This window comes from Erpetoichthys calabaricus, chromosome 15 (assembly GCF_900747795.2).
Source record: "Erpetoichthys calabaricus chromosome 15, fErpCal1.3, whole genome shotgun sequence".
In the NCBI taxonomy this organism is placed as follows: domain Eukaryota; kingdom Metazoa; phylum Chordata; class Cladistia; order Polypteriformes; family Polypteridae; genus Erpetoichthys; species Erpetoichthys calabaricus.
Genome location: NC_041408.2, coordinates 75,110,892 through 75,137,148, shown reverse-complemented (window position 1 = coordinate 75,137,148; position 26,257 = coordinate 75,110,892). Strand labels below are relative to the sequence as shown.

The window sequence follows — 26,257 nt, the reverse complement described above, 5'->3', positions numbered from 1 at the left end:
AATTATTGATTTGATGGACGATAATCAGGGAAAGTAACCTGTTTAGGTGTCTATTAGTTTTAATTTTAATTGACCTAAAAGCATTCCAGAGGGGAGTTTTTGGAACAAGTTGATGTTCTGGGAGAGACGAGTCCGTGGTGATCCTTTTGAGATGGTTTATGACATTACAGGCTTGTAGCAGATGGAAGAGCACATCCAATTATTTTCTCAGCAGACCTCACAACACGCTCTCATTTATTTTTTGGAGTGGACCGTTGCTGAACCTTAAACCGGGCAATGGTGGAGAATGTAATCACACTTTTAAGTATGGCTTTGTAAAATTGTACTACGATTGGCTGAGATATATTTAATTTCTTTAGCTGGCGTTAAAAGGAACGCCCTGAGGTTGCCGTGTGAGTAAGTTGGGCCCCACCCCCGGCCCGCTTCGTGTCTCTGGGATTCGTGAAAATAAATCGGTACAGCAAGCTAACTACATTACATAGCACAATGAGAGAAGTCACGAAATCAACTGGATTGTTCAAGCAAATTATAGAAAATAAACAGATCTTAAATCCATTAAGTAGTTCTCTAGTGAAAAGTGGACAGACATACAGATAGACAGACAGACATTGGATTTTATATATATAGAGATATATGCAAACTTAAGTAGAACATGTTCATAATAAATAAAACGTTATGACCTGTACCCCCCCTCCCCCCGACCCAGCTTCCAACCCCCCACCTATTTTTGCTATATATTGCCTTTGATTCTTGTATGTCTAAGCATTATCCTCTGATGAAGGCTTCTGGTAGGGGCTGAAAGCTCAGGAATAAAAACTACTTTATGATACGTGATTCATTTTTTCTCCCTTTGTGGATCTCCAGCTGCTAATGTGCAAACCGTATCACAGACCTTCGCTTCCAGAGATATATACAGTATATATTGTAATGAAAGAAGACACAAAAATAAAGGTTTGGGGATCCACCCCGTATATTGTAAACTTTGCTGCCAGAAAAAAAAAATGTTGCGTAATACTCCGCTGAGTAGTCACATGTGACCGAGTCACCAAACAGGATTTTGTGGGTTTTTGTAGCCGAGGGAAGTGAGATCATCAGAGGGTGTGGTCTGGAGCTGGAAGAGGAAGTGGACTAGATCTTACTTGCTCCTGTAGGGATGGGAGAAGAGGCAGTAGTATACCTGATTAGCCCCCACATACCGGAGTTTCAGCATTAACCAGAACCCCCCCCAACTGCCTCCCATGTGTCCATGTGTGTCTTTATATATATATATATATATATATATATATATATATATATATATAGTGTCTTTTCTGCTCGCATTGTGATGAGGGGGGCTGAACACACCCCAAGGAGACGCGGTCGCTCCTCCGAAACCCCCTCTTAAATGGTGATACAATGGGATAAAAATTGTTTTTTTTTTTTTTTTACCACCTCTTTGCTCGATCAGGTGCTGGCTTGCTGCTGCTGCCGTGCCACGTGATCTGCGTCTTGTACAGCCCTTCGAACATTTAAAAACCTGTACAGCAGCTGTCCTACTTCTTGTGTTTTATTTCCGGCCCCAGGCATGGTTACATCTTTTGGCACAAAGTCCCGTCTCGCGAGACGTGAGTTCTTGATATTAAAACGGAATAAGAATCTGCAAATATAACAACATCACATTAAAGTTCGATAAATTCTGAAAAGAATGATACCAAATATATATATGTTGGTTTTAAAATAAGCCAGAATTAAAGCGTGACATAAAAACGCCACTGTTGCACTTTTAGGCTTAGGATTTTATATATGTAGAGTAGATATATATATAGTTTTTAATTTATCCTCTTAATATGTGACCTCTGCTACTCATAATATAACCTCAGCAGTCTAACTGAGCAAGAAATTAATTATTTGCATTTAAGGCTCACTGCAAAGTGTTACGGTGTATAAACTCCGCATTGCTGTTGCTTTCCCATGGACTGTTGTAGCCAGCCTTCAATTCTCTGCTCCCCCAATGGGAGACCATTGGATCTCCACTATTACTGACAAACAGACCGAGCTGGCAAAACTCATCTTTTTGGAGCATTTCCGATGTTTCCTGATAATGTCTTTACTGTTTTCCAGTTATCCATGTTTAGAAGCTGGCCTGCCATGGAACGTCCCTCTATTAAATTGATCGAATCACTTCAGCGCGTTTTCTTTTATTCTATCTACTCTGATTAGTCTTCTGCAGTACTGTCTCCCACATGTACTGAATTATATAAACACAGCTGCATTTAAACAAATAAATAAAAAATAAATAAATAAACAAACAAAACAAGAATTACAGGACTGAGCAACAAATAAGTCATGCATATTTGTAGTTCCGCCACATTCACAAGTTTGCATCTCAGCATGGGCTTAAATGTAGTCGGGTCAGTGGATGATGAAATGAAATGATGTCGATTTTACACGAATGGATGCACCCAACTGCTGCAAAACGCAAATCTGTTCACTAGAAAACCACTTAGCCTCTAAAAAATAAACAGCTGTTGATTTCCAGAGAGAGAGAGAAATAAAGAGAGAGTTAAAATAAATAAATAAATAAATAAAATCAGTGCAAGGATTAAACCCCTGGAATGTGGCAGAGCGGTTCGGTGCTAACTCCTTGTAAATGAAGTTGCAGGAGATGAAGTGATTTACACATGTGGACAGATGGGGTTCTTAAAGCCCATTTTAAAGGTTGATTTAGTGTTGCTTCTCGGCAGGTCAGTACCAGGTCCGTCTCAGAGCGACTGGTGACCACTGGTGACGATGTCGCCACAAAGCATCTCCTGGCTTTTCTGAGCTGTCCCATCTCATTCTCTGTGAACTCCCACGGCTGTAGTCACAGTGCACTGAATTGCTCACTCATGGCTAAATCGCTGCTTTCCCCGTGAATTCCTCAGAATGCTTTCACATCTCTGTAGTGGTGGTGGTGTTTGGTGTGGGGGGGGGGTTACTATGACAACTCTATGAAGTATGATATCATCACTTCAGTCAAGCTTTGGCACTCAAAGCCTTTCAAGTTTGTAGGTTACATAACTGCGAAAGTTCAGCTCTTGGTTTAATTTAATCCGTTTGAAAGGGGCTTTTAGCTGAAGCGAAACTTGGAGTGGAAAAAAGAAACATAAAAAGGGCTTTCCATCGATTGATGCCACGCTTCTGCTCATTAGCAGCTCTAATTGTATTTCTGATGGGCTGCCTATAAGCTCATGTCTACTGTTCTCTTACAAGTGTGACTTCTCCTATAGGATAACAGCTACGGGCGCCTCTTGAGTGAGGTGAGCATGATGACTGTCTGTCCTTACAGAGCGGCTTGCACAGATTAGAAACCCAAATTACAATCAAAAAGTGAAAAAAAGGGTCTAAATTTAGCCATGTCCAGCCATGTGAAAAATTCTGCATCTATTTTCAGATTTTCTGAGTCTGTATGTATTTTGAACATCTGCTATATAATAAGTAACTAATGTCTGTGTGTGTTTTCTGTGTGTATGGGAGTGTCCGGCTCCTCTGAGTAATCTAATTGGTCAGTTTGGCTTTGGTGTGATTGGTCAGTTTGGATTTGTTGATTTGTTGAAGGACTACGGGTGTGGGACGCACGGTGAGATTCCCCTTCAAATATGGCAAGTAGAAAAGCGGACAGGAGGTGAGCAAGGCACCTCGAAAATAATGCCAGAGTCTGAGAAGCAGGCCTTACGGGAACTCGTGTGACAGAATGAAAGAGGTTCAGACCCCACGAGAATACTGTGGAAAGGTGCTGAATGTACACACAAGGCAACAGATGTCAGATATTTTTAAATTTATTCTATTACCTATCTTTGACAGAAAATGTGGCTAGTTATAAGATACTAGCTGAAATCTAAGAAATCAATGTAAACCTCAGCGTTTAATGTTCACAGTTTGTAATGCGCCATCTATTGGAATGACAGAGACATAGCAACCCGATGGACTCAGTCAGACACTTCTCCTTCAGTTAAGGTGGATGGTGTAACTTTATCTAAGGGAACCTTTTCGCAGTTTTGGGCTCATCAGACCCTGACTTCTGGAAAACTCTAGCCGAGGTGTCTTGTGTGTGATTTTTAACAGAGGCTTTCTATTTGCATCTCTCCCATAAAGCTGTGAGTGGTGAAGCACCCGGGCAACAGTTGTTTACTGCACAGACATCTTGGAAGTTGTATATGAAATACGAGGTGAGACACAAAAATAACCGGATTGGTAAAAAGAAAATGTTTATTGATGAATTACAGCATTCTAAACATTGTCACCTTCTATATACTGCCCCAATCGATCTCTACACCACTCCATAAGTATCTTCCTTTGATTGGGACCGCGCTGGAAGTCTTCTTGCTTAAAGCTCTTCAACAGGCTTGCCATTTCTGTTTTCACTTCATCCATTGAAGAAAAATGTGTTCTTCAGGTCACTTTGATTTTCTGGAACAAGTGAAAAAAATCACAGGGAGCTAAATCGGGCAAATAGGGAGGATGATTGAGGACAGGAATGTTTTTGTCAGTCAAAAACTGCTTTACGGAAAAAGAGAAAATGCGCAAGAAATTTGATGTTGACTTGTATAGCGATTGTTGTGCAAATACTGACTGGGCTGTTCACAGAATATACCTAGCCGGTCGGCGGTTTGGGAGGGCGTGTAGGAGGGGATATAGTTCTAGGATTCACGTTCGGCCGACCTCCAGATGGTTTTCCAGGAAAGCCCAACCCCAGTCTGGTTATTTTTGTGTCTCACCTCGTATACATGAAGTTCTTTCTTTCTTTCTTTCTTTCTTTCTTTCTTTCTTTCTTTCTTTCTTTCTTTCTTTCTTTCTTTCTTTCTTTCTTTCTTTCTTTCTTTCTTTCTTTCTTTCTTCTCAAATCATCATAACTACCTTTAAGGGAACGAATGTTATTGGACTTTTCTTACTTCTTCGTCAGCATTTGCTACATGGCCTCAACTGAGAAAAAGCCTAAGTCTGGAAATACAAAAGTGCAATTAAAAACACACACACACACACACACACACACACACACACACACACACACACACACACACACACAGCGGTGAGTCCTTATTTTAATAAGGCTGCTGACCTTCAAGCCCTGTTGCTAAACTCGAATGTTCACATTGCACGTGTGTAGGGAACACTGTGAAAAAATTAAAATGTAGAGATGTCGGGTAATTGAAAGGAACAACTCTGGGCATCTCTCTCCTAGGAGGATTCGTTTTGCCACTCGTAATATTGTAGCAATTTCTCGGACGGGTTTTTTCTGTTTTCGCAGCTTAAGGATGGCTTCTTTCACCTGCATGGAGAGCTCCTTTGACCGCATGTTGTCTGTTCACAGCAAAATCTTCCACATGCAAGCACCACACCTCAAATCAACTCCAGGCCTGTTATCTGCTTAATTGATAATGACATAACGACGGACTTGCCCACACCTGCCCGTGAAATAGCCTTTGAGTCAATTGTCCAATTACTTTTGAGTCCCTGAAATGAAGAGATTGTGTTCAAAAAATGCTTTAGTTGCCTCACATTTTTATGCAATCGTTTTGTTCACCCCACTGAATTAAAGCTGAAAGTCTGCACTTCAACTGCATCTGAGTTGTTTCATTTCAAATTCATTGTGGTAATGTACAGAACCAAAATTAGAAAAACGTTGTTTCTGTCCAAATATTTATAGACCTAACTGTAAATATCAAAGAAGCTGTGTACTGTAACAGATCGAGGCGTGGTCCACCTCTTGAACCCTCAGCTACCACTCTGAACACCAGATGAAAGTATAAATATTATTTATTTTACTATTACATGCACAAAGCACTCCCCACACCACACTATTCATACACTACACAGTTCTCTCTCTCACTAACCAATCCTCCTCGCCCAGACACTTCGCCCTCCTACCTCCCAGCTCATCTCAATGTCTGGGCTTTCCCACAGTCCTTTTATATCCCCTGACCCGGAAGTGGTTCCTGGTCAAACCCACAAGTCCTTATTCCCTCCGGGTCAGGGTAAACAGTCCTTTCTTCAGCCCGGGAGCACGTCGTTCCTTCCTGTCACGTGACGACGCACTCCCGGGTTATAGGGCACATAAGAGCCCACTAGCTCCCCTACAGCGACTCCCGTTGGCCCCCAAGGTATCCAGCAGGGCTGTGTATATAAACTACAAAGTCCATGAGGCCCTGCTGGAACTCGGGGCACGATTATGCTGTCCGGAGGGCTCCTCCTAGCGGCCTGGGGGTGGCGACCGGAGTCTGTAGCCGGTCGTCCATCACAGTACATTTTTCAAAAGACATCACTGGGACAAAACATCCCAACTTAAAAAGCAGGAGAAAGAGCCCCTGGCACTGTACACTTCCTTGCTTATCTAGTAAGAAGCTAGATACATGGCACTTACAGCTGACTTCACTAATGCTGCTGTGAGAGCTCCCGCTTGTAATGGAAAAGCACCTGAAGACGCATTGTGGCAGGATGACGTAGGAATCGAAGAAATGCTCAAGTCATTTTTTCTTGGACGACTTAAGGCCAGCATCTTGGAGTGAGCTGTGTAACCTGAAGAAGAAGAACAATGAAGAGGAGGAAAAGAAGAAGAGAGGGCAACACAGCACCTGAATGTCCACCAGGCTCCCCACTGCTAGTCCACCTATTGGAGTGACCTTTGGATTAGTGAAGAGAGCGAAAATTCAAAACTCCTACAGGGCAACTCACATAGAACTGAAAAAAACAAAAAAATCAAACACACACACACATGGAAAGGGCCAGCTAGATGTACTTCAGCGCCACCATTGGTCAAACTGGCGATAAAGAGTCCGACCACAAAATGATTTTTAAGCTTTGCTGTCATTACAATGTCACTTGATCCCTCTGCTTGCATGATCTAATCATGTTTGTTTTGCCTTCTTTTAATTTGTACCACTAATAAGAAAAGTTTATTACTAAACTAGAAGTGGATGATGGCATCAAGCTGTGCTCAAGGCATCTGAGCAGATAAGCATGATTAATGTGCTTTTTAAATGATTAATCTCCCAGAAAATGAATTTGTTAATTGCAGAATTTAACCATAATTAATTGGCAGGCCTCTGTAATATACGATAGAAGTATGGGGTAAGGGGGCAGCGTAACTCGGCATCACATGCACACTTCTGCTATGGGCCTCAGTAAAAAAAATAAAAATTATGTTTTAAGTTTTTTTTTTTTTTTTCCTTATGCAGGGATCTGCTTTATATACAGCATAGAAGTCATTAGATATTCCCAACGGCAAATTAAAATCTCTCTTGATGCCACAAATTACTGCATCCATGAGTGATTAATGCCCATATGCCTCTGTGGAGGGGTGGCAGGGGTGCTGCCGGCTGTTTACTGCTCTTCTCCATGTGAGGATTTCCATGATTAAAGTCTTGTAGGGTTGTGCTTGCGTCACATGCAGGCAGAAGAAAGCAACTCCGCTTTTCTAGATAATCCGTGCCTATGATGGCAGCTCGCCTTATGTCTCTGGCACATTAGCGCCCCTGCCCTTAACACATGAGCAGCCTGTCGTTATCTAAGTTATGTAACAAAACACACAAGCAGCTCTCCCCAAGCCATATAGTAAGTGTGGCAGCGATGGACGTACAGATGCACAAGTGTTTTAACTGTGCATTGCCTGCGTGCAATGGCTGATGTTGCTTTTGCTGTCTCCTATCACTGGCATCCTGGTCAATTTTTTGGGTTGCAATGCATTTTGTGTGTTCTTCCTTTTGTCTGAAAAGCTGATTGGCATCACCTTATCTGCCTGGCATGAGTGTGTTTGTTCAGTGATGCCCGGCTGGCAAAAAGGTGCCAGTCTGTGGATAGTGGACAACTCCAATAAGGTCATCCCTGAAAGAGGAACGCATACAGTTGGCTTGGTTTGTAAAAAGTGACCCACCATTGAACACTAAGCCCTGTGCCCCAAAGTTTATATAGCACAAAAGTGATAGAAGACTGGTAGGAGATCAGCAGAATTTCTTTACGCTGGCAGTCAGCAACAACAACAACAACAACATCATTTATTTATATAGCACGTTTTCATACAAACAATGTAGCTCAACATGCTTTACAAGATGAAATGAAAAGGAAGTTAACATTAAACATAAACAAATAAGATTAGGCAATGATATTATACAGTATATATCAAAGAAAAAAACAAAATCTGCAGGGGTTCCAAGACCAAAAGACCACCCTGCTCTCACAAGGCATTCTACCTAAGACAGATGTTCTAAATCAGTCCTCATGGTACACAGGCTTCAATAGCAGAGATATCAGGCATGTCAGAGGTGAAACTCTCTCTTCGGTGGTGGACTTACTGACATTCATAAAAATGAAAGTCTTGGATCAGTGGAGATTTCCGAGACTGGATGGATCCCTTTCTGGTGCCTCTCCATTCCTTATCCTCTGGTTTTCTGTAACTGTTATGTGCGTTGGGCTCCTGGGGGCCAAGCCTCACTGAATTCCGGCTTCCTGCTCCTACTACTTCTTTTTTTGACTGCTCCCATTAAGGGTTACCACAGTGGATCAATATTGTTCCATATCTTCTTGTCTTTTGCATCTTGTTCTGTTACACCCATCACCTGCATGTCCTCTCTCACCACATCCATAAACCTTCTCTTAGGCCTTCCTCTTTTCCTCTTGCTTGGCAGCTCTATCCTTAGCATCCTTCTCCCAATATACCCAGCATCTCTCCTCTGCACATGTCCAAATCAACGTAATCTCATCCCTCTGACTTTTGTCTCTAAACTGTCCAACTTGAGCTAACCGTCTAATGTCCTCATTTCTAATCCTGTCCATCCTCATCACACCCAATGCAAACCTTAACATCTTTAACTCTGCCACTTCCAGCTCTGTCTCTTGCTTCGTGGTCAGTGCCACCATCTCCAACCCATATAACACAGGTGGTCTCACTACTGTTCTATAGACCTTCCCTTTCACTCTTGCTGATACCCGTCTGTCACAAGTCACTCCTGACACCACCCATTCCACCCTGCCTGCACTCTCTTCTTCACCTCTCTTCCACACTCCCCCTTACTCTCTAATGGCTTTCTGCTCCTGCTATCCTCAATAAATTTGATTGATGTCATATTAAATTCTCCACTCAGATGTATCTGTAGGGGCTAAGCCTTCATAAATTCATGCTCCCTGCTCCCATTGCCACTGTCTGCAAGAAATTATACTGTCCTGGTATTTAATTTAATTAATTTTATCTCAGGGAGGTGCGGTGGTTAGTACTTCTGCCTAACAGATGAGGTCACATTTTTGGCCACAATAATTGGTTCAGCACACTTTACAGATGCTTCCTTAAACCCATAGGGACACTTTAAAAAAACATTGCACCATTATAATCTACTCAAAGCTAGCTCACTTCCTCCTTCCCCATTGAATTCAATGTATTTTGCAGAGATCATCAGAATTTCTAAACCTTTCTGCAATTTCAATGAAGCTTCTCAGTGCTGGTCACCAGATCTCAATCTACCGAAGCGTTTGTGGTGTGAGATGCAACAGACAATTTAGAGTCGAGATGAACCACTGGCCGGCATACAATTGTGGGTCAAACAAGACTATGCTAGGAACACATTAGTAACCAGCCTACCTCATTTTGTTTTTTGTTATTACATTTTCGCTTTGTGCCCTTCTCCACTGTAACCTATCGTCTATGGAAGAGGAGCGAAAGCTTTTAGATTCGTCAAAAATATTCATCTCCAGTTTTTGATGGATCTCGAAGTTTTAGGGTCCCCTAGGGTGTGTGTGTGTGTCACCGTTTCTTGAGGAAGGTCTAGAGCTAAAACAGCTGGACTGAAAAATACCAAACTCGAAACTTAAGTCTGTTATGAGATGATGATGTGCTGATTAGTTTTTGAGCCATATCGTACAAGAGGAGGCACACTTAGAGGAACCCTCAAATACCGTAATTCTGCAATTAATTATGAAGTCTTGTCATTAGTTGCTATTGTAATGACCTATTTTATGATCAGAAAGATCAGCATCAGAGCGGAAAATAATGACTGAAATGTTATAGAATAGTTTGGGTAACTTGGGCGCAAAGCCTACTGGCGCTCATATCTGAATTTTTATTTCTATTCTTTATACGGTACGAGGGGGCTCCGCCCCCTGCTCGCTTCGATTGCCTACCCCCGGCGTTGGGTATCCTGAAATACATTAATCGAGCTCGTTCGTTTTGGAGCCGTGCCCGCTTTGCCTGGGGCATTTCAGACGCGCGTTGTAGGCGCCTGCGTTCATTGATTTTATCCAGGCAGGTTCGTGTTTGTATATCCGTCAGTCGAGGTCGTTCGTTTGAATTTGGTGTAAAGCGTTCAGCGGTTTGTACAATCCCAAGCAGCACATTATTCCTAACTTCACTCCGCAGTAGTGCCACTCACAATATGGCGGTGACACCTGCGCCTTCACTCCGCAGTAGTGCCACTCACATTATGGTGGTGACACCTGTGCTTTGTGGACCTGTGGGGCCTCCGTAGCCTCTCATGGTTGACTCGGGTGCAGCGCAGAATCCTCTTTTGTGTGTGGCTGTGTCGTTAGGCGTTCGCTATGGGCGCGTTGTTGCTTCATTTCTCATTCACGTTAGTTGAGCTCTTTCGTTCTTGGGCTATGACTCCTTCGTTCGCGGTGGATAAGACTTCGCTTGCGGTGTATAAGACGCGCGCCTGCGCAGTACGTCTCATGGTCCCATCGCCGTGTACCTGCGTCCATATCCGGTTTTTTCTTGGTTAGTAATATGGATATTGTAATGGCCTGTTGGCTGCTGAGGCAGGCATGCAGATCCAGGAACAAGACTGAGAGCGGTGAGATGTGCAAGCAAAGGGAACGCTCTTTGGGGTGCAGCGGAGGTTAAGTGGGAGAAGGATGTTCTTTTTTCGAAGGAGTGCGGTGTGAAAGAGGGCGAGACTTATTGGGGTATAAAGGGGCTTACCAGACATTTCCTGTGGCCTAAACAACAGGACGTTTTAGCCCATATCTGGAGTTGTTGGTTTGAAATAAAGTCGGGTTCTGTGTTTGCGTGTGTGTCATTACTGTCATCCTGTTGATCGTTGCAGTCTTTTATTGGGGTGCCATTGTTTCACCATTTTTTTATATTTGCTTTTCTATGGGTGTCATCATTTTGGAGTGTTTTATTTTTTCATGGCTGTCGTCATCTTGTTGCCCGTCATTTGTTTTTGGCACTTCTCAACATGAAACATTATAAAAAGATGTCCAACCTTCATAAGTTCTTGGACAATTTACATTGATTTATTAAGAAATCAGCTCAGGTTCTGTTTTGTTTGACTTTGGCTTTGGTATTGGATATGATAATATTTGTGTGAGGGACCTTTACCACCTCCATAGTGAAATCTGTTTTTCATTGCACTTACGGCTCCTTTCAGTTGGAATACGACACTCTGGACATGTGCTGCCTGCCCTTTCAACATCTCGTGGAGTCCACGTGAAAATGAAGGACTGTTTTGCTTTTAGGTAGGTTAACCTCATGAAGTATCTGCTCAGTGTGTATTTATGTGTAATATCTGCCAGCCTGGATGCCTTCTGTTGAAGTCAGATACACCACAGAAACTGACAAATAACTGCTGTAGCTGTGGAATTTTCCACTTGTTTGGATTTGGTGACATTTTGCTGAGCTGTGGGCTTTGTCAAAGCCATGACAGGAGAAATATCTGCACTGGTACCAATCAGTCTGAGGCAGTGTTGCTGTTTTGCTTTATTTTTATTTGTGTTCTGCTTCTGAAGGATGGGATCTACACAAATGGCATCCCCTTTCGTCCCCCGGCTTTAATAAGAGGCTTGATTTGAGGCTTGACAAAACAAGATAGATGTCGATATTTATCACTGCAGTTCCATAGCTTTCGATTAAGGAACTTCCATGAGACAAAAGTGTCACTTGTATGCTGGGCTGTGCTGCTAACTTAAGTGTACTGGATATAAAACACTCATATGCATACTGTGGATGGGTAAAAATTGCAGTATTGGGGGTGCCAACGGGGTCACCCCTTTTAATTCTCCAGTCGTACAAATCAAAAATCAGTGCTTAGAAACATAATAAGCAGCCTCCCAGGCTTTGAGGAAAGGTTTTGGCTCTTGAGAGCGAGTCTGTCACTGGGAGCTCCGTCTTTCCATCAAGTCCAGGTCCAAATGAGACGCCGTCCATCAGCAGGCCTCAGACGTTCATAGCTCTGCTGCTGGAAGGGCCGAAGGTTTTTTTCCTCTCAAGGGTCGTCTTCTTGCTGCTGCAGAGGAGGAGAAAAAAGATGAGTCTGTTAGCGACAGCGTCCCCTCTCGCCCCAATGGGGTATTGCATACCTGTGATGAGCCAGGAGTGTGTACCTCTGGTGCAATGTGTGACAACAAAGATATACTGTGGAAAGAAAGATGATTTTTTTTTCTATAGTGCAAAACTTATAGGCCCAGTTGCATTTAATTAAATTGGCTAAAGTCATGTCAAGATAAGCTATAAAAGGTTTGTTATGCTTTATGGGATTGATAAAGGCAAGAATTTACCTGGAAATTTGCTGCTAAGAATAGATTAGAATTAATCTGTTAATCGAACATTAGGTCAAGTCATGGCTATTGTATAAACAATTAAGCTCCTTAATTTGTTTGAAGATTTTAGAGAAATGAGTAATTTCTGGGCTGCAGGGAATTTTGAGGATTTTTTAAAATTGTTTTGCTTATACTGCCTAATCTATATATATAAAATTCTTTTCGTGTTTGAAACGGAAATTATGTATGACCACGTGATATGGAAATTATGTATAAAATGGAAATTACGTATGACCACGCGATATGGAAATTACCTGTGACCACAGAACATATTATAATACAGGAACTAACCACTTCGTTTGTGGACGACATTTTTATATCGTCTTTACGAATTGTTATTATTTGTGTGAGAGTTATTTTACTGATATTAAAAAGAAGTAAACACAAACACGCCAAGAAGTTTTATTTATTCGTCCACGTGACTGTCGCGGAAACTGCCACATTGTAACTTTTTTTTAGTTGGCTGGTACTTGATAGTAGAAGAGATGAGGAAAACAGCTTTGCGTCTTTCTACTTTTTAACTGCGCCGAGCTATAAACAACGGGTCGGGCAGCGTCCTCTCTTCTCGCAATGTTTGTGAAACTTCAAGTGCCCCATTGGCTCCTGGGAGAGTGGAAATCTTTGCGAATGAGTGTAATCGGTGCCATCGAAGCAGGACTCTGTTTGTCCCTTAAGGTGAGTTCGGGTCACTAAAACCCCGCAACATTCAAGGTTGCTGTTGTGATCAATTATTTTAAGAAGATGGAGAGTTTACATCTAATAAGATGTACAGACCTCTTCATGTAAAGTGTTGGACTTGGGAATTGTTTGGACCTTCTGCCCGTTAAGCACGGAAGGGCAGCGTCCACATTTATCAGAATTATCCATCCATCCATCCATTTTCCAACCCGTTGAATCCGAACACAGGGTCAAGGGGGTCTGCTGGAGCCAATCCCAGCCAACACAGGGCACAAGGCAGGAATGAATCCCGGGCAGGGTGCCAACCCACTGCAGTATCAGAATTATTTTTCTCTTAAATCACAGGCACATAGTGCAAGGTTGTCAGACAGAAATTTGGATGATCACATAGAAAATGTAATTTCTATACCACAGCGGTCGTGTAGCGCCTTTCAAAATGGATCTACTACCGAGAGATGATCCAAATACATTTTAGCTGCTGTTAGTAATACTGACCTGTTGTGTTATAGCGCCTTTAAAATGTAGCTTATCCGAAACCACTCCAGTAGTGCTCAATGTATCTTTACTTCTTAAAATGTTAATTTTTTACTGTTTAATAACTTATAGACTACATTTTATTTTTTTCCCTTGCACTCAGTGAGCGAAGCCACTGGGTAATCAACTAGTCACAAGAACAAGTCTATGATTAACTGATTAGAATAGCTGTCACCGGTCATGGTTTTACTGCTCTTCTCTAGTAAAGCTAATATATTGATCAACATGTTGACTTTAGCTCTTTAAGAAAGGAGAATTACCTCCACAGTTTGGTGGCAGAAGTGGGATAGAGACAGATGGTCCTGCCTCGGGTGGTCTTCCTCCTGCAGGAAAGTCCAGCTGGATTTTAAGGGATGCCCTCACTTTCATATGAGGTCCCCTTTACCCCAGTTAGGGAGGTGGCCTTGTGATTTGAGTGCTGGTGAACCTTTATTACCACTGTCAGAGGTTCCTGTTTTTCATGGTCTGCTGACAGCTTTATTATTAAGTATGGGGAAAAACCTTTTATGGGTCTTTTAGGAGGCTTCACACCATTTTCATCATGTTTGTAACTCCTTTTATCTTCTACAAGGGGATTTGTTTATGGAACTGAAATAATGGTAGGGTAGCAAATACGAAGTTCAAAGTTGTGGAAAAAGTCAACTGGAAAAAAAGGCATCATTAAAGTATTAGAGTGGCCACTGCAATGTAGTTTAAATTTGGACAAGTCGTCCCTTTCAGTTGTGGTAACAGATGGATCACAATCAGTTTGGATGGCAATATAGCCAGGGATCCTTCTCTGGCTTGTTTTGACTCACTGTTTCATTGTAGTTTTTGTTAATTATGACGTATTATTTTTCACGTTTTTATGTTATGTATTTGTTAATAGCACGTTGTTCTGTGCACTTTGGGGGCGGGGCCACCCTGACATCATTACTGCTGGGCCGTCCCTCTGGCTTGATCAGTGGCCAAGAGGAAGCGATTCAGCAGCAGTTCATTGAGTTTGCATTCTGTAAGTACTAGGGGGCTCTGCCCCCTGCTCGCTTCGCTCGCCAACCCCTGGTGTTGGGAATGACAAAGAGCGTGATGTATGAATGAGATATAGAATAGTGTGAAGGTGTAGATGATGCAAATAGAAAGCAAACAATAAAGTGTGTGGCACAGTGTAAAGGTTTATTGGAAAATTTCTTTGTACACGCCATTTAAGTGTAAAAGGTAATTTCAGGTCAGAACTTGTAAGGTCAATGAAGATGGTTATTGTCGTGATCAGAGTCAAGTTTGTCAGAGCTTAGAAAGAGTTGTGTCTCTCCAGGAAGTAATGCAATGACTTGGGTATTTATGTTTTCCACATTAATATTTTTTGGACATAATATAGTGCGTTGTGTTAAAAAGGGCATTTGGTCTAATGAGATTGCTGTTCCAAATCTGTCTGTAACTAAGTCGTCGCAGATAAAGGCTTGAGGAATTGTAATAATATCTGGGTGAAGTCTATCTGTATTGGTGAGTGTACCATCTCCCAGTTGTAATAACCAATTGTTATGATCTGGATCTGGACATCGCATGTTTTGTACTAACTGTATCTTTTGAAAGCAATGCCAATTGTCTGCGTATGTTAAGGTGCACTGAACAATAGCTGAGCGCATGGAATGTGGAACAATAGCTAAGCACTGTCTAAAATCTCCTCCTAATAAAAGTACCTTTCCTCCAAAGGGAAGATTATTATTCATAAACGTTTGTAGAAGTTTATGAATGGTGTTGAGTAAGTAAGTGGATGCCATTGTACATTCATCAATAATTAACAGTTTTGCAAGACGGATGTCATGTGCAGTGCCACTGTTAATGTTCATAGTGGATAGCGATTTGTAGGATGTAATGCAGTTCATAAAGATTTCACTTTCAGGTACATCGTTAGTTAGAAGCTTCTGTAGATATTCAGGATATGAATGTAAAGGAGGCAGTCTAATTTGACCCTTTTGATAACAACGTGTAAATTCATTACTTGTATTGCCAGTTGTTTCTTCAGGGAAGTTAAGTGAATGACAATGATTGCAAATGACATTCATTAATCCCAATGAATTTTCCTGAATAGTGGACTCATTATTGAACGCGTTGTCAGCTAACTGGCGCAAGCGTTTAGCAGGTGTCTGTTGTTGATGTCTGTGACGTGTATCTTTTGCTTGTGCCGTTTGAGAGTCGCGTCGTTGTATGTCCATTATTTGGGACGTGTTGTTTTGGAGGTGTAATCGATTTGCCTGTGCTGTGTGAGAAGCCCGTTGTAGTCTACTGCGTGCATTGTTTGTATTGAGCCTTGCCCGTTTTTGTATGTCGGTCAGTTGAGCTTTCTCTTTTTGGAGCCTTGCGTGCTTGTTTTCCAGCAGTCCAGATGCGCGGTGTAGACGTCTGCATTTATTTATTTTGTCCCTTCGCTGCCGTTTCTGTATGTCTGAGACGGGAGGTGTTTCGTTTTGAACCCGTGCCTGTTTCGATGCAGTACTGTGAGACGTGCGCTGCATGCGTCCACGTTCAGTGTGTCTGTCCATTTGGGTTCGTTTCTGTAACTGTGTTAGTTGAGCTTTGCGTTTTTGGAGCCGAGACATTTTTTCTTCCAGAGTTTCAGAAGCGCGTTGGAGCCAACATGTATTGTTTTTTTTCATGCGGGTTCGTGTGTTTGGTCCCATTACTCGAGCCGTATCGTTTTGTACCCGTGATCGTGAATTCATGAATTGTTTGTTCTTCAGCGTTAGAAATATGGATAAGTAATAAGGAGGATCCCACTCACTGTTAATATGGAGCCTTTTCTGCGGTTGAACGGTTAATAGTGCCTCATTGTAATGAGATCCACCTATGCTGCATAGTGTGAATTGTGTTTGGTCTCGTTATCCGAGCCGTATCGTTTTGTACCCGTGATCGTGAATTTATGACTTGTTTGTTCTTGAGCGTGATAAATATGGATAAGTAATAAGGAGGATCGCACTCACTGTTAATATGGAGCCTTTTCTGCGGTTGAACGGTTAATAGTGCCTTATTGTAATGAGATCCACCTATGCTGCATAGTGTGAACGTGTTGAGATGACGTATGTTTAATACGGACGGTTCATTTAGAAATGGGGCTTTGTGTGTCATTTGTTATTTATGTTACTGTGGTCGAGGGTCTGAATCGTCGTTTTTGTGTACGTTTCGTGTGCTATGGCCGTAGTCTGTCCCGTTTCGTGTCCAATGGGCTTTGAGTGGTGCTCGCGGCTTCTTTTTTTTTGTGTGCTAGGGGCTTGTTGAATCCTCCTCTTTGTGTGTCCCGTTTCGTGTGCAACGGCGTCGGACTCCTTTTTTCTGTGGTCTGACTCCTTTTTTGTGTGCGCGATGCCTCATTTCTTATTTTACGTTGCATTCCATCCGGTTCCCGTTGCTTGCGGGGGGGGCTTGCTTGTAGGGATGGGATTTGTGGGGCGCCTGCGCAGTACGTCTTTTGCGGCCACGGCCCATATCCGGTTTACCATTCTCGGTTAGTAATGTGGATGAATTTATGATTTGCTCTTGCAGGTTTCTGAATTTGTTTTCTTGGATTGTCTTTGGATTTGCATATTGGGACTTGTTTGCCTCAGATTGCCTTTTTAGACACATCTTTTTTGTTCCTTTGATAATTTTTTGAGCAATTTATTGTTAATAAAGTCTTTTTTTCTTCCAAAAACGAGGCTTTTCACCATTTCTCCCTCTTGTATATTTTGGACTTTATGTACCAGTTTCTCCATTTTTGGATACCTAGTCAGGCCAAAGTGTGCTGTTAGTTGTTGGAGTAAGCTGGAATGGGTGAGCCACTTCTGGGCTGATCAGTAATGGTCCTGACCTGCTTTTAGGGGTCTTTTAGGAGGCCTCACACCATTTTCATCATGTCTTTGACTCCTTTATACAACAGATGGCTTGTTAAAAATTCAATCCATGGACCATGGAAAGCATTTACATTAGGTGGGCCTGGGGCTAACGCATGTCACTGCATTTCAGTTGACAATTTATTGCTTATAATTATTATTAATAATATATTATTACAGAAGATGGCACCAGTGGCAGTATTTAATAAAGCTATAAAGACAATTCAAAGTTGATTCAATTCAACATTGATTTAAAGTTGGTAAAAATCATGATGCTGTATTGGCATCAAGTCCTAAACTAACTGGCCTGAATAAAAGCCTACCATAAAGAAACAGTAAAAGCTAGTAATGCCGTCCTCATTCATTCGCTTTCTACCATATGCTGAACAGTGACATGGCATGGCATTTCATTCTGTTTATTCATACTTTACCTCTATCAACTGCAGTGGACGTCTGGGACACCCCTGTTATGGAAGGACTGGGTTTGAGGGCAAATTCGGGGCAATATCTCCACCAGGACACAAGCGGGTAACCCCCCTGGCTTACAGCAGGGCTATGGGTTTGGAGTTTAGAAGCTCAACCCTGCTGGGGCTGCCTGGACAGTTTCTGAGCCCTGGGTTACAGCACTTCCACCGCACCCGTAAGTGCTGCCAGAAGAAGATCTGGGAGCATCTGGAACACTTCCGGGTGCCCTATAAAAGGGCCGCCTCACTCCACTCGAGGAGCCAGAGTCAGGAGGAGGAAGACCAAGCTTGCTGGGAGAGGAGTAGAGGCAGCAGACAGAGAGAGAAGGACTGTGACAATGCTTATGTACTGTGCTCTGTAGTGGGGAGTGAAGGGAAAGTGCTGCCCCATTTAAAATAAAGGTGTGTGCTGAACAGAACTTGTGTCTCACATCTGTCTGTGTCGGGTAGGGTGACTGGTACGCCCCCTGGTGGTCCACACAACACACTTAGTGATGATATGCTGGTGTACAATAGCGTTGGTTCTGACTTGTGGAATGCCCCAGGGTTCGGTTCTCAGACTGGTACAGTTTTCCTTATACATCCTTCCTTTGTCTCAGATTATAAATTCTTTTAAGTGCATCTCCTATCACCTTTATGCAGATGATGTACAGCTTTATATCTCATTTAAACCCAATCAAATTGAACAACTGTCCATTTTGGTTGACTGCTTGTTACAGATTAATAATTGGCTTTGTCATAACTACTTGTAGTTGAACTCAGGAAAGGCTGAAGTTCTAATTGTTGCTCCCCCCAGTCTTCATGCTGAGATTACTCTTCAGATGACCTCGGCCTCTCCAGTTGCCAAATCGAATTTACGTAATGTGGGGGTTATTTTCGGTCAGCCTTTAGGCCGAGATTCTCATGTAAAGTCTGTTAGCCACTCTTGTTTCTTTCATTTAAGACACCTTCCTAAATTGAGGTCTCAAGACCAGAATTGGCAATGCTTATACGAGCTTTTATCTCCTTGTGTCTTGACTGCTGTAAATGTCCCGTATACTGGTCTGAATAAATCCTTCTTTTCTCAGCTATGGTTAGTCCAAAATACAGCTGGTAGACTTGATCTAGTCAGAGGGCGCCTATCACTCTCATCTTGTAGGAATTGCACTGGCTTCGGGTTTATTATAGAATTCGTTTTAAAGTTTGAGTACTCACGTATAGAGGTTTCTGCATACAAGCCCCCTGAGTAGATCACTGGCCTCAATAATAGTAATTTCCGGAACGTGCTGTTACGTTGTCATTCATTTTACCCACTGTCTTTCTTTCATTCATGTGATACGTAGGCACGTACCTTTTATCTTCGGCAATCTCATTCTCTAACCAGGCCTCAGGAGCTAACCAGCGTAACACTGTCCACCACCCCTTTCGTTATTCCAGTACATTGTTGACATCCGTGAGTAACAACAACGTACTAAACTGGAAGGTGGTCTACGCATGTGTGGAATTCGTGGACAAACAAAGATCAAGATCCAAATGAAGATTATATATAAAGATTAGTTAATTTAAAGCACAACAATTTGTTTAGTTTGAATGTCTGTGTTTTGAGGTGTGACTGGAGTACTACAGTCTTCAGTAGTATAAGCCTGGAAGAGATTCTTAATGCAATGCCTATGTTTTAGCTGTCTCTCTACTGCCATCTAGTGCTTCTTCTTCTAATTCATTCACGGACAAACAAAGATCAAGATCCAAATGAAGATTATATATAGAGATACACACATTTGTAATTCATTTTTAAATGAATTTAATGGTATCTTGATAATAAAAGGTGTCACTTTCTATAAAAACATGAAACTGTCTGGCAAGAGCAGCATTTGGGGGTGGCAAGTGGGGTGACCGCCCCAGGCCACGTGCCTAAGAGGCCCCCGCTTTTGAGGTCCACGTGTCAAGTTATATTCTCCAGTTATATTTTGATGAAGACTGCATATTATCTTGCAAAAATTTAGCTGAATACTGTAATGAGAAAATCCGGTGTATGTTGACATTATTTTTATTAAATTCGCACACAAGTTTATACAGTCCACATACTGGTAACATCGTTTGATGTAACCGGCCCTGCGTGGGGTTGGTCAGGCCCTAGGCCCTGCACACCTCTCAGGCCACCTCTGCTGTCTGGGTGACCTCAAACGTTTGAATGATAGCGTCTGACTGAAACATTATCTGTCACTGACTATTTGCATCTTCACCTGGACCATTCCATTCTATTAAAGCATAGGCCAATCTCCATTGGCCCCTGTGAATGCTAGGAAGTTGAAGTCTTTTTGGTGGCAATGCCACAAGATCAATCCCAACAGACTAGCTTGTTTATTGAATGACAAAAAACAGCAACACTGCCACACCTATCTGGGGGTTCTAATTTATTCGTTTCCAAAGAAAGTCTCCACCCTCTTTCTCAAACCCTCCTGATTTAATGGATGTGAACTGCTGCCACTCAAGCAGCTAGCCCCGCCCAGCCCACTCCCAGACACTCATCTTGCCCTGTCCAGACTGTGAAGGGCTCACAGACAACTTTCTTTCAGTCCTGCACTCTGTTAGTGCCCACTACTGAGTGTCTGAGTCACTTATAACATCATGCGATGTGACACACCAGTTTTTTTATGTTCCTTTAGCTTAAAAATTCAGAAAATATTTATTTTTGTTTTAAAAAAAGAATGTATATTTCATAGGTTGGCTTTGTGTAGATCTGATAAGGACTCATTTTGGGTCTAGAGGCACCTATGCGTATGCCAGTGTATGTTCTCCAACCTGCTAACCCATCCCAGTGCTGCGGGGGGCCTGAGCCTATCCTGGCAGCCCTGGGCACAAGGCAGGAAACCGCATCAGTCGAGCAGTGTCCACTTACAAGCACAAGACCACTGACACTCACAGGGTATAAATTCAAAAACGGAAGAAATAAATATCAAAAACAAAGTAAAGCCATGCTGGTTCTTTTGGCAGGTGACTGTAATAACAAAACAGGGAGGTTGCAATAAATACTGTAGCTAATGGTTCAAGTGATGAACTACTGTATAAATCATAAAGATGTCCATTCAATCCCAGTCACTAACACATTGTGTAACCCCCAAATAAGCTAGGGCTTCCAATCTGGACACATGGTCTAGGGTTGTACGAGGGGGAGTCGAGCTAAAGTTTGAAAATGGGATTTATCAGAAAATGGAATGAACCTTCACAAAACTGCTCATGTCATTCCTCAATGTCGTCTCCACCCTTCTCAATGCAGTTGCACCACCTGCCAGGATTCCAGCAGAATAAAAGGTGTTGTCTTGTCCTTGTGATGACGCGTGCACCCAAACACTACATGCTGAGGAGTATAACAGTCACCAGTGCAAGTTACTGTGACTTGCTGGACACCAATGTGACTGCTGCCTCCAGGACAAGACAATGACTTCCCACCTACCCACACACTGCTAAGAACACCAAAGCTTGTCTGGAGAAACTGAAGTTTGAGGTTTTGCCACATCCTCCTTATTCGCCAGATATGGCACTGTGTGATTTCCACCTTTTTGGACTGCAAAAAAAAAAAAAACACATCTGGGTGGTCGTCGCTTCAAGACAGATGAAGACGTGCAGAAAGCGGTGCACGAGTGGCTTGCGAGGATGAGACAACACCTTTTATTCTGCTGGAATCCCGGCACTTCCAGGCAGGTGGCGCAAGTGCACTGAGAAGGGTGGAGACGACATTGAGGAATGACATGAGCAATTTTGTGAAGGTTCGTTCCATTTTCTGATAAATTCCATTTTCTAACTTTAGCTTGACTCCCCCTCGTATTTTAAATGGAAAGGCACTATATGGCCAGCGGCCTCTTCATCTGGTGCACCTGCTCATTAATGCCGGCCTTCATATTGCAGATTTATGGAAATGTTTTTAGCGTATCTGTAAAGTGCCTTGGGGTAAAGCTTGCTTTGGAAAAGCACTGTAGTAAAAGAGGTTTCCTAATGTGTCTCCATTTATTCTTCACCACTGACTCACAGTGAGACCTCAGTCCTGTCACTCACATTATATAGTAAGAGAAACAAATCAGGCGTATGGTACCTAGAAGCACCTTGGGCTGTTTACTATGGCTGCTCTAATCAGGAGATGCTGTACCACGAAAATACACTATCTACTCATTTTCTCCGTTATAGAAGTGGCCCAGCTAGTATAAGTTGTGCTCAGCGGTATGTTCTGGAGTTTGTTCAATAGTTTGTGCAAATAAGTAAAACTGAAGGCATGACCCCAGCATCTCTGACCCACTTGCTTCAAATATTTTGTCATCAGCTGTGAATGTTTGTTAAAAATTCTTCATTCCACAAAATGGTCATGAGGGACGAGGGTTATATAATGTTACCTCTGAAATTTCTTCATGAAGGAATCGCAGTGACAAAGAAGGACACCTTTTGGCTCCATCTGACACATGGCCTCCACATGACTTCCAGCTGGGCTCTGACTGTAAGTGGCTTAGAGAGCTCATCTGGCAGGACTTTGACATCTGCAAATCATTTACAATTTTTTTGTTTTTGTATTGTTCAAACAAGAAGTACATTATGATTTAAAGTATAAAGGATATTTTGACAGTGAAAATGTCGTAGAGGTCATCCTAACCCCAAAATTGGGACACCACCATAAAATACATCAAAGCACTCCATCCACTCTTACCTGCTTATCTGGGGGTCACTTTTGGTGAGATTCTCCAGTCACATGCTGTACGCCATCTTGACTTCACTTTAAGAGGCTGCTCTCTGGTGGTGCCAAGCGTTCACTACACCCATGGACTCGGGCCTGGATCAAATGGACACATACTCAGTAGTGCTCTTGTCACTTTAGGGTCTCTTTCTCTCAATAGTTTGCCAGTGTACCCTGCCTGCCATTCATTCATCTCTCCCCTTCACTTCCTGACTAGACTTATAGTGACAGATAGCCATTTGCACCAGCTTGGTTGCCACTTGTATGACCTAAAAACTACACAAGAAATATGACAAACGAGAAGAGACCATTCAGCCTATCAAGCTCATTTCTTTAACTAAAAGCTAAGCTGTCCAAAAATCTCATCCAGATACTTCTTAAAGGTTGCAGAGGAATATTTGGGACGCTGACCTTAGAGAAAGAGTTTCAAAGTAAAAACCATATGTGAAACTGGACAGTAAAAAGAAAAGGTTAAAATGGACGAAAGAGCAGAGACATTGGACAGAAAATGACTGGAAAAGTGTGTTACGTTCAGAATCCTGGCATGGCCTTTTCTCTGTTGTGGACGACACTGGTGCTTGGTGGGTGTACGTTTAGTGAAGGGCTAACTGAGGACCTACAAACTACAGGCTCTGATCTTCTGCCTGGCCCTTCTTCTCCTCCTTCACCTATTCAGTTTTCCTTCTTTTCTCAAGGCAGTAGCAGACACCTTTGTATGAGGTCTTCAGTTTATTTGACAGTCTGTTACATAGAATAAACTTCATTCTGCAAAATCTAATAGACTGGCATGTTTCCTTAAGACTGTTGTTTTATTTTGGTAATTTCCAAACCCAGAACTAAACTTTAGGAAGGCCAGTAACTTGCAACCCAAATGAACAGAATGTTTTGTCTTGGTAGAGTTCTCTGTTGCTCTACTTTCCCCTTTTGTATTATTAATATGTAGCCTTTGTCAGAACGCCTCAAATCTCCCAGACTTATAAGGTATTGTACCATATGGCTTCTCCCCACCTTCCATTCTACATTTATAACCTCAGGCAATTAGGTTTAGTAAAAGATAAGCAGGAGTTAAGTTACACTTCAAATAATGTATTATTGATAATATTCATAAATAATAAAAATAAGCAAAGTACATGTGAATATTGGCAGCCATACAACCTGATAAATGCTGCTGTGTGGTTCAAGGCGGCACACAGACTTGTTAGTTACTTAAAATGTCTCTGGTTAAGGCATCATTGATGGTCAGCTTTCTCCAGAGCAGGCCGCATGCCTGTCTCAATATGGCTGCTGAGCTGTGCTCTTCATTGTGTTGTCCTTTTCAGTTCATGGTGTGTGAGATGGTCTTTCATCAGTTTGGTAAGAGAGAGAGAGCGAGGTAAAGCAAGCAAATTTAGACTCTCAATCCATACCCTACAGCCGATAAGCCGTCATGGTACTTAATGGCTTCTGATTTAAAACCAAACAGGCAACTTTAGACCAATAAATTTCTGGTGTGACACAGTGGGTTTCACGCCTCCCCCCAATACCATTTGTTAAGGTGAAGCTTGCCAGCTGGGTAGTCTGGCTTTCCCGTCGGGGTTGATTGAGAGAGTCCTGCAGAGAATTGCTGGCCAGACTGGTTTTAGGCAGTTCCCCCAACCCTGTCATAGAATTCACTATGCTGACTTAGTCCTACGTTATGGGTGTTTAAACATGAAGGCTTCTCACTAATGAAACACTAATATTACATGGCTTTGTCTAAGTTACACATAAAGACCTCCAAAACATTTATCAACTTGTATGCAAAATTTCACACCACAACACAGAAAAACAGGTTTCAGTGCTGCTAATGCAATTACAAAGGTTTCTCTAATAACCAATTAGTATGTAAACATGGCTCATAAAGGAGGATCACAGGGAGTTGACCATTAATAATAATAATATATTTTATTTATTCATAGGTGCCTTTTTAAACACACAAGGCCACTGAACATTAGATAAAACACATTATAAACAAAACGAAAAATACAAAAAAGTAAAATCAGATGGAGCAATTGTAATCAAATTGAAAAAGCAGTCTTTAAGTTTAGATTTGAAAAGTGAAAATGATCAATATTTCTAAGCTCAGATGGTAGTGAGTTCCAGAGCTGGGGAGCAGAGCATTCAACATCTGGTAAGACGGACGAAACTGGTGGTAAGACGGACAAAAGGGACAGTCAAGTGGATGGAGGAAGAGGATCTAAGGGTACGGGAGGGAATGGCAACATGGAGGAGGTCAGGCAGATATGGAGGGACGAGGTTGTGGAGAATCTTAAAAGTTAACAGAAGAATTTTGAACTGAATGCAGAACTTAACTGGAAGTCAGTGAAGCTGCTGCAAGACGGGAGTGATATGGTGAATGGAGGGGGTTCTAGTAATGATGCGGGCAGCTGAATTCTGGACCAGTTGAAGCTTCTAACGAGATTTGCGAGAAAGACCAAAGAAAAGGGAATTGCAATAATCCAGATGAGAAGTGACCAGGCTATGAACAAGGATAGCAGTTGTAATAGCATTAGGACTGCTGAGAATGGGGCTTTGCAGCCATATGTGAATAATAAATTAAAACTCTTCTGCTGTATTTCAAGCAGTAATAGTCATTATAATCTCTAGTAATACCTTGGCTATTATTAAATCAATGTAATAATATTTTGATGTTATACAATAAAAGGTGTCAATTTCCATCAAAAACATGAACATTTCTAAGTGACTCCAGACTGTTGAATGACAGCATTTACTTCACAAAAAGCAGCTTTTCCACATATAGCTGATGTGTTTTTTGTTTGCAGACTGCACATCCACGTATATTACAATTTGTATGTATATTAATATCTTAATGTATAGCATTCTCTGTATCTAATTTATTGTATCTTCTGTAGTCCCAGAGTAAGATTCCAGTTTTCAGCCAGTGGTCTCCCCTGACTAGCATGGGGTATTTCACACACTGACCACGAGCTTATTAGTTGAGAGGTGCCAAAGTGGAAAGAATGTTTTGCAGTATCTGATGTAGATACCCCAGAGGACGGATGGGTGTCCCACCCAGGATGGAGGTGGAGTCCTTACCTGGCCAGGCTGCCATAATGAAAGGATGGACTAAATGGAGGCAATACCTGGTCAGGGGGCACCTTTATGATTCCCATCCTGGGTGGGATACCTGAAAAGTACAAGTACTGGCAGGAGAGCACTGCAGGGAGCAGTTCATCCCCCACCTGAATAGTTGGCACTGTCCCAGTTTGGACACCCACAGGGCGGCATGGGAGTTGGAGTCCGGAGGAGCAGCCATGATGGGTGAGGATCTTCTTCCTACTGGCTACGTCAGACCACCTGAAGTATTCCCGGGTTCTCAAAAAAAGGGACCACATTGTCTTGTCCAGGCGAGTCAGAGCTCGGAGCAGAGACCGGCAACACTCAACTGGAGAAGTGGCAGTGTGGTGAAGAGAGAGGGCGAGAGAAAGAAGAAGAAGAAACACGGGGTTTAACTGTTTATA

At 42.3% G+C, this 26,257-nt stretch overlaps 1 protein-coding gene across 1 annotated transcript in view; it reads left to right on the top strand.

Annotated features, from left to right (window-relative positions):
- The window catches only part of slc24a3 (solute carrier family 24 member 3), a 420,704-nt gene that overhangs the window by 145,226 nt on the left and 249,221 nt on the right, over nt 1-26,257 (top strand). The gene's annotated exons all lie outside the window — the stretch shown is intronic.